The following is a 9,959-nucleotide window of genomic DNA, read 5'->3' as shown; positions in this document are numbered from 1 at the left end:
GATAGATAGATAGATAGATAGATAGATAGATAGATAGATAGATAGATCTGTATGGATCTCTCTCTCTCTCTTTCTTTCTCATTATTCAATCACTCAGTTGTGTTTTTGTGCCCCCGTGGACAACAGCACACCAATATTCTCCATGGAGTTTTCTTTGCAAAGATATGGGAGTGGTTTGATATTTTCTTCCCCAGAAGTAAACAGAGTTTAAGTGACTTGCTCAGGGTCACACAACTAGTAAGTGTGTATGGTCAGATCTGAACTCAGGTCTTCCTGTCTTTAGAACCAGCACTCTATCCACTGAGCCATTTTTTTTTGTTTGGGGTGTGTGTGTGTGTGCGTGTGTGTGTGTGTGTGTGTGTGTGTGTGTGAGAGAGAGAGAGAGAGAGAGAGAGAGAGAGAGAGAGCAGGGAATAATGAGTGAAAATGTTATCAGTGCTTGAAGGGAGAACCATGAAAGCTATGTAATCAGGTGTGAGGCAAGTCTCATTGAGTATAGGAAGATGTCAGATCCTCAGGACAAGAAGTAAATACCTAGAAAAGCATTCCAAGGAAAGAGAATGTCCCTAAGGTTAAAAAAAATCATTAAGTCATGAAGCTTCAAATAGCTGAGAGGCCTTCTAACTTCCATCCCATCACTATTTCTTCTCATCATGTCACAGAAAGTGGCACACCTCTCAGATTAATTGAGTTCTTGTCTGAGAGCATAGTATGGAAGCTCCATTGCCTCAATTTTGTAAGAATGATACTTTGGAAAAAAAAGACCTTCATAGAAAGGAATACACATGCATAAATACACACACATCAATGTATATACATACCTATGTGCATATGTATATATACAATATATATGTATGTAATTGTGTGTATGTGTGCCCTCTCCATTCAATTAGAATACATTTATATAAAGACAGTCTTTGATAAACATCTGCTGATTAATTAATTGTTGATGATACAAAATGAATATATCCAAACCTATCTGATAGTATTAAATGTTTTAATGAGGTCACATGCTGTGGGAAATTTTTATATTGTTCTACCTATAATGTGTGTATGTGTGTGTGTCTAATGGTGGCCAGCTCTAGGGTGAGGTGAGGGAAGGGAAGAAAAAAAAAGGAAAAAATTACGTGAAAGCTTTATTACATATTTAAAAGGAATAGAAAATTGTACATAATAAATTTACAGTTTCATGTGCAATCATCTTTTTAAAAATTATACTATGTTATAGATATACTCTTTTATTGCATAAATTTAAAAAAAAAGAAAAAAAAAGAAAATAAACCAACAAGAAAATTTGGATAAAAAATAAATAAGAAAACAGGTGGAGTTAACTTAACCAAGAGGGATTAGCTGAAACAGCCACATATCAGTAATGAAAACTAAAAGAAAAAGTATTACATGTTATATTTCAAATTATTTGCATGCAAATGCAATTTGTTCTACAAAAGTTTTGGTGCAGCTATGTGGCTGCTAGCTGGCAGAGTGGATAGAGTGCTGGGCCTGAAGCCAGGAAGATTCATCTTCCTGAGTACCAATCTGGCCTCAGATACTTACTAACTGTGTAACCCAGTTTAATCCTACTTGCCTCCATTTCCTCATCTTTAAAATGAGTTGGAGAAGGAAACGGCAAACTACTTCAGTATCTTTGCCAAGAAAACCCCAAATTGAGTGACAAAGAGTCAGACAAGTCTAAAATTACTGAATAATAAAAAAAATAAATTTGAAAATAAAATCCAAGGAAATAAATGCCATTTTCAAAGAACTGATGATTACCAGTCATTTTTTAAGGATTTGAAAATCATTTTAAATGAAAATATATTGGACAAAGAAACTTCTTAAAGAAACAAACAAACCAAAAAACACAACAAAACAATAGCTCAATTGGTCCAGGTGATACTCTCATGCTTACATACACCTAAGAGTCAGAAAAAATCATTTTCTGTCATTGTTTCTCCTTGGTGAAAAGGTATTGTTTGCAACATGAGAAAAAAAAGTGTGGGTTAAAGTGTTAAAAATAAATACTCCAAATAATGAAAGAGTAGAGAAAGCCTTTAATAAATTTTGAAATCTGAGGCCCATATGTAATGCTGATACAATGAAATGGGGTGGTAAAAGGTAGCAATCATAAATGACATAACTTTTTATCTATATTGGGCAAGGAAAATGTAAAAAAAAATTGTACATTTAAAATAAGGTGAATAGAGTGAGGGAGGGGAGATAATATATGAATAATAGAGAGTTGTTTAAATTTTCTGGAATATGATAGGGAGATTCATTGACTTGGGTTTGGTCTGAGAGGAGTTCACCAAAGAAGACAGGATTTAGATTGTTCCAAGCTAAGTGAGTTGTAAATATCTCCTTTAGTTAATGTAACTGGATTCATGCAAAACACAAGAAAATTTACAATCATTTACTTGCATATTAATGGGGTGAAGGTGTCAATAAATTAGCAAAAGTGTTTCTAGATGGACTAAAATAACAATAAAAATAACTCAAAATGAGATACATATGAAAATAAAATATAAAATACACAGCTTTAGATAGTCAAAAGCAAGATCTGGAATAGAATTATTCTCCAGCTAACTTCCAAAAAAGCAATGGTGGAAGTCTTGATTTTGGACGAGACAGGAATAAAACTATAATATTTGGAGATAGACTAAAATGTAAACTATATTATCATTAAAAGTGTCATGGGTATCAATATAGCACACAAAATTTGTGTATGCATATTTTAAAATGTCTCATTACATTTCAATATAAAAGAAAGAGAAGAAAGAAATTCTTGTCTGAACAAAACATCAGTAATCCACTACTGATTAGACTGTGGATGATTTTTAATGAAAATGTTAAATGGCATATTTATTTTTTACTATGTGATGGCACCTTTTTAAATTTGAATTGTTTCCTAGAGCACAGATAACCCATGAATAAATCTAAAAAGGTAAATATGTCAAATACATCTTTTGCATATTAAAATACATTTAAAATGTAATTGAAACAAGAAATATGGACAAAAGAGACAGACAGCAAACATAAATAGTATTATGCTAAATATGACCAAACAAATCAAAGATGTGCTAGGCATTTCATGTGCATAGCTGTGGTCCCTGAAACCTGGAAAGTTAAAGGTAGTGAAAACATCAGCAGGCTGCCTAAGGGGATATGAAATAGCCCAGGTTAGATAAAAATCAGACCAAAGATGTTGTGACAATTAACATTGTTTTGGGTTCCAAGAGAGACTGCTGCACTTTTGGCACCAAAGGGGAGACTTATTTTCAAATAAAAAATGCAACCAATAAATAATTATTGAAGATAATGATAAGAAAACAACATATCACACTTTATTAGGCTTTATCCAATTTAATCATTAAAGTTGTCTATCTGAACACATTACCTTAAGAGTAATAATACTAAATAAAAATAATAATCATAATTATATTGAATGCCTACAATTTACAAAATTCTTTAAGGTTTGTAAAGTGCTATTTATCTATCATCTATGTGTATAAAATTAAATAATATATATGTATATGTATATGTATATATCTATATCTATATCTATATATTTCATTTGATGTCTAAAATAGTCCTGTGATGTAGGTGTTAAGATGAGACTAATGATTAAAATATGGATTTCAGTTATTTACTTATTTATTTATTGAGATTAGTTATATTGGCCTCTTTGTGACCTCAGTTGGGATTTCCTTAGCAAAGATACTGGAGTGGTTTACCTTTGCTTTTTTATTTCATTTTAGAGATGAGGAAACTGAGGCAAACAGGGTTGAGTGATTTACCCAATGTCCCACAGCTAGTAAATGTCTGAAGTTGGAATTGAGCTCAGGTCCTTTTTTATTTATTTTTTTAAATTTATTCTGATTTATCAACAATATAGCAAATAGTATACTTTGATTTGCATTCAAACTTCATAGTTTTTTCTTTGGATGTGGATAGCATTTTCCATCATGAAACCTTTGGAGATGTCTTAGATCCTTACAATGCTGAGAAGGGCCAAGTCTATCAACTTTAGCTATAGCACAACGTGGCTGGTACTGTGTACAATGTTCTCCCAATTCTGTTCATTTCACTCAGCATCAAAGCATACAAGTCTTCCCCTTTACCCCTACTACTTTATTTATCTCTCCCTTCTTTCTCCCCTCCCTTTTCTTTCCCTTTTCCCCTCCTATTGCCTATATGACAAGTTAGATTTCTATACCTAACTTATTATATTATTTCCTCCTTGAGCCAAATATGATGAGTGTAAGGTTCAAACAATGCTCATCTCCTTCCCTTCTTTCCCTTTACTGTAATAAGTTTTTGTGCCTTTTCCCTAATGGAATCAAAGGGAAAATATTGAAAACAAGCAAACAAGAACAAAAATTTTAATCTTATATGACAGCCTATTTTTTTACATCAAAAAAAGTCTAAAAATATATGTGCAGTGTTCTACACAGATGGGCCTCATATCTCTTCTTTGGGGGCATGCTTGTTCTTTGTAATTTTGTAGCATTCACTTTTGATTGTTTTGTGGCAGTTGTTTTCATTTACTCTTTTGCAGTAATTGTGTATGCTGTTTTCTTGGCTCTGAGTACATCACTCTGCATCAGTTTTTCATGTTAGTCTTTCTGTGCTTCTCTGTGGTCATCATATTTATCATTTCTTTTCTTTTTTTAAAATTTTTCCTTTTTTTTTTGGCTAGGCAATGGGGTTAAGTGACTTGCCCAGGGTCACAAAGCTAGTGAGTATTATGTGTCTCAGGCCAGATTTGAATTCAGGTCCTCCTGATTCCAGGGCTGATACTCAATCCACTGCACCACCTAGCTGCCCCTATATTCATCATTTCTTATAGCACAGTAATGTTCCATTATATTCATGTGCCACAGTTCAGTTAGCTGTTTCCCCAGTGATGGGTATCCACTTTTTTTTTCCAGTTCTTTGCTACCACAAAAAATGATATGAATGTTTTGGTGTGTATGGGACCTTTCTTCTTAGCAATGTTATTTTTGCAGTATGAGCCTAGCAGTGGAGTCTCTGGGACAGAATATAGACATACTTTAATCACTTTATTTGCATAGTTCCAAATTGCTTTCCCAAATCGTTGTACTGATTCACCAACCAACAACACCAACAGTGTGTCTATCTTTCCACTTCCCCTCCAGCATTTTGGAACATTCTTTCACATGATTGTTAATAGCTCACAGTTCTTCTTTTGAGAACACTTGAGAGCCTATTTTCTTAAAGAGACTAATAAAGTATATTTAAAGGGATTTTTTTCCACTAAAAGTTAAAATGCGGGAGGGCGGAGCCAGGATGGCTGAGGGAAAGCAGTGACTTGTTTAAGCCCTCCCCCAAACACCTCCAAATACCTATAAAAATGGCTCTAAACAAATTCTAAAGCACCCACAAAAAGATAGAGTGAAACAAATTTCCAGCCCAAGACAACCTGGATGGTTGATCAGAAAGGTATATCGCCCTGGGCAGGAGAGGAGTACAGTTTGGCGTGGTCATGCAGGCCGCAGCAACCCTGGAGCAGGCCTCAGAGGACTGAATCTCGGGCAGCTGTGGCAGTTCCCAGACCTCTCAACCCATGAACACCGAAGACAACTTAGAAGGTCAGTGGGAAAAGTCTGTGACTGCGATGAGAGGGGAGCTAGGTCCCAGCCACAAGTCTCTAGTGCAGCCGGGGCCGCGGCTATTTCCTGAGCTTCTAGCCCGCAGACTGATGAGAGGGGGATTGCAAGGATCTCTTTGCCAGGGCTGAGGCAGGAATCTCTTGCTTTGCCCATGCTTGGATCTGGGTCACAGTTCTGAGGGGCGGTCCAGGGGTGAGGAGAAGCGCTGGTGTGGTGGAACTTGTTATGGCAGTGGAGAGGAAACACCTTGCCCCTTATCATAGCACCTTGGAAAAACTGAAAATTTACAGGTCCCCAGAAGTATCTCTGAAAACAACTGAACAAACCCCTGAAGCTTGGGACAGTACATTCTCCACATTGGAAGCAGACTCTTACCTTAACAAAGAGTTTAAAACTCAAGTAACTGGCTGGGATCATAAGCAAACCTTGCAAAAAGAATCAAACTGTATTATCTTACTTTGGTAACAAAGAAGATCAAAACATACAACCAGAAGAAGACAACAAAGTCAAAGCTCCTACATCCAAAGTCTCCAAGAAAAATATGAATCAGTCCCAGGCCTTGGAAGAACTCAAAAGGGATTTTGAGAAGCAAGTAAGAGAAGTAGAGGAAAAACTGCAAGAGGAATGAGAATGATGCAAGAAAATCATGAAAAACAAGTCAACAGCTTGTTAAGGGAGACCCAAAAAGATACTTAATAACACCTTAAAAAATAGCCTAACCCAAATGGCAAAAGGTCCAAAAAGCCAATGAGAAGAAGAATGCCCTAAAAAGAAAAATTGGCCAAATGGAAAAGGAAGTCCAAAAGCTTACTGAAGAAAACACTTCCTTAAAAATTAGAATAGAGCAATTGGAAGCTAGTGACTTAATGAGAAATCAAGATACTGTAAAACAAATCCAAAAGAATGAAAAATTAGAAAGCAATGGGAAATATCTCATTGGAAAAACAACTGACCTGGAAAATAGATCCAGGAGAGAGAATGTAAAAATTATTGGACTATCTGAAAGCCATGATCAAAAAAAGAGCCTAGACATCATCTTTCAAGAAATTATCCAGGAAAACTGTCCTGATATTTTAGAACCAGAGGGCGAAATAGAAATGGAAAAAATCCACTGATCTCCTCCTGAAAGAAATCCACAAAGGAAAACTCATAGGAATATTGTAGCCAAATTCCAGAGTTCCCAGGTCAAGGAGAAAATATTACAAGCAGCCAGAAAGAAACAATTCAAGTACTGTGGAAACACAATCAGGATAACACAAGATTTAGCAGCTTCTACATTAAGGGACCACAGGGCATGGAATATAACATTCCAGAGAGCAAAGGAAATAAAATTATAACCAAGAATCACCTACCCAGCAAAACTTAGTATAATCCTTCAGGGGGAAAAATGGTCATTCAGTGAAATAGAGGACTTTCAAGCATTCTTGATGAAAAGACCAGAGCTGAATAGAAAATTTGACTTTCAATTATAAGACTCAAGTGGAACATGAAGAGGTAAACAGGAAAGGGAAATCATAAGAGACTTACTAAGGTTGAACTGTTGACATTCCTGCATGGAAAGATGATATTTGTAAGTCATGAGACCTTTGTCAATATTAGAGTAGTTGGAGGGAAAAAAATTATATGTATGTATGTATATATATATATATATTTATATATATATATATATAGAGAGAGAGAGAGAGAGAGAGAGAGAGAGAGCACAAGGTAAGTTGAAGATGAAGAGGTCATATCAGGAGAATAAAATTGAGGGATGAGAGAGGATTTTAGTAGGAGAAGGATAAAGGGAGAGGTAGAACAGAATAAATTATCTCACAAAAAAGCAGAAAAGAAGAGACTCTTACAGTGGAGGGGAAATGGGGGAAGGTGAGAGGGAGTGAGTGAATTTTATTCCAATAGGATTTGACTTAAGGAGGAAATAACATACACACTCAATTGGGTATGGAAATCTCTCTTACCCTACAGAAAAATAGGGAGGGGAAGGGAAGGGGACAAGAGAGCAGGGGGATGATAGAGAGGAGGGCAGAATGGGAAAGGGGGTAATCAGAAGAAAATACTCTGAGGAGGGACAGGGTCAAAAGAAAGGATAGAATAAATGAGGGGGGACGCGATAGGATTAAGGGAAATAGAGTTAGTTTTTCACAGCATGTCTACTATGCCAGTGTTTTGCATAACCGCACATGTATAACCTATATTGAGTTGCTTGCCTTTTCAATGAGGATGGGTGGCCAGGGATAACGGGAAAAAATTTGGAACCCAAAGTTTTAAAAACACATGTTTAAAAAAAATGTTTTCACATGCAACTGGGAAATAAGAAATATGGGAAATAGGGCACAGAAATCCATCCTGCCCTACAGGAAAATTGAAGGGGAAGCGAGTAGAAGAAGAGAGGAGAGATAGAAGGGAAGGCAGACTAGGGGAAGGGGTATTTAGAATACATGCCATCTTGGGGTGGGGGAGGGACAAGATGGGGTGCAAACTTGGAACTCAAAATCTTGTGGAAGTAAATGTTGAAAACTAAAAATAAATAAATTTATTTTTAAAAAGATAAAATGCCAAAATATCAAGATAAAAATCAAAAGTTAATTCAGAATAAATTAAGAAATAAAGAAAATTAGCAGAAATTGCTTTGCCCAATTGTATGTCAAAAAATCACAAAAAAAAATTAAAAGACCCAATTTTTTGGGGGCTTTTTTCAGTTTATTACATGACTGAGTTACACTAGTCCAAGTTAAATAGTGGACCACAAATGGTTACATTATACAAGCTATGAGGTTTTTAAACTTGTGACAAAGAACAGAAGGGAATTTTTCTACTCATTGCAAGGAAATCCTCCCTTAAGCTTCAGTGAGTCAGAAGCACTTAAAACCCATGAACCTTCAGCTGGTTTTCCTTAGCCAGTCCAGTCTCAAGGAGTTATTGGCATATGTTCTTGTGCTGGTCACCCTATAGCTGAATTACTTCTCCATATTCTGGATGCTCAATTACAGTACCATTGCCGGCAAATTTCTTCTCGAATGCCTTCACTAGTTTCTTTTTATCGTAATCATCAGCAATCCCCTGGATTGTAGTGAGGGTCTTCCTACTGTTTCTCTGTTGAATTCTTATATGGATATAATCCTCAGTCCCAGCAAGAAGCAGTTCATCACCCTTACTCGCATCAGCAAAGGGTTCGAAAGAGTGGAGGTTCTGAATAGAGGACATACGATATGATTCCTTTTCCTTGGTGGAAAAGGCCTGTGGAAGTCGGTGGCGGGAGAAGGCGAGCAAGGCGGGGGCCAAGGGGGGAGGGACGGAGCATCGGGAAGGAAGGGAGCTCGAGGAGGAGGCTGCTGAGTCCTTGGCGGAGACTCAGTGACTAGGGCCAAAATGACCCAATTATTAAAAAAAATGCTAATGTGACAAAAATAATACTGAATCTAGCTATGATCTCATAAACAGAAATTGAGAAGTAACTCCCAAAGATGGGTAGGTTTGGAGTGACTATCTCTCCTCCAGTTAGAAATGAAATCTAGCCAACAGTTAAACAATGAACAATCTCTAGGCGTCGAACAGTTCACAAAATGACCCAATCCATAGACAGAAACAAGTAGAGAAATAGCAAGATCACTGATTAATATTATTAAACAAAAACATAAAAATATAAGAAAGAAGCTACACCAATGGATTAAAATTATTTTTTAAAAATTGTAAGATAAGAACAGTTGAATATCAGTAATACTCTATTACCATGACTTTTCATGTTTATAATCAAGTAGTAAACCTCATAAGATTAAATCAAATGACAAAAAAACTTTCACAAAAGTCAGCACTCTTTTGTAATAAGTGACATCATGAAACATATTAAACAAAACTGGAAAATTAAATCATTAACAATCAATCAGTAAGCATTTATTAAGTGATAACTAGTGCCCATCAACATGAGGATAAGGGAAAATGTATTTTTAATTAGCCGATATTTGTGTACATAAATCTTCCAATTTTTCTCAATATTATCTAATCAATTATGCATCTACTTTGTATCCAGTTATTCACTATTACAAAGACTGTTGCTATGAACATTTTGCATCAGGTCTGTTACTCTCTTCTACTACCTCAGTGAAGTTGAAGTGTTTTTTGAGTGTTAATGAGATTGATGCATCAAATATTATGTACTCTTCAGTCATTTTTCTTCCAGAGTTCCAAATCAAAATACAGAATGGCTAGACCACTTAATATCTTCACTAATAATGCATCATTTAACTCTCTTCCCATAACCTCTTCTATACTACTGTCTGTGAGTATATATATATAACTTTATCAATTTCTATGATGTAAGATGAAACTTCA

General features: G+C 35.7%; 1 pseudogene; it reads right to left on the bottom strand.

Annotated features, from left to right (window-relative positions):
- Positions 1–8,492: 8,492 nt before the first annotated feature.
- LOC114047821 lies at positions 8,493–8,834 on the bottom strand (annotated as a pseudogene).
- Between the last annotated feature and the right edge of the window lie 1,125 nt (positions 8,835–9,959).

Source organism: Vombatus ursinus, unplaced genomic scaffold (assembly GCF_900497805.2).
Source record: "Vombatus ursinus unplaced genomic scaffold, bare-nosed wombat genome assembly UNPS02014791.1, whole genome shotgun sequence".
Lineage (NCBI taxonomy): Eukaryota > Metazoa > Chordata > Mammalia > Diprotodontia > Vombatidae > Vombatus > Vombatus ursinus.
The sequence above is the reverse complement of the archived record's forward strand: the minus strand, read 5'-3'. Positions and strand labels throughout refer to the sequence as shown.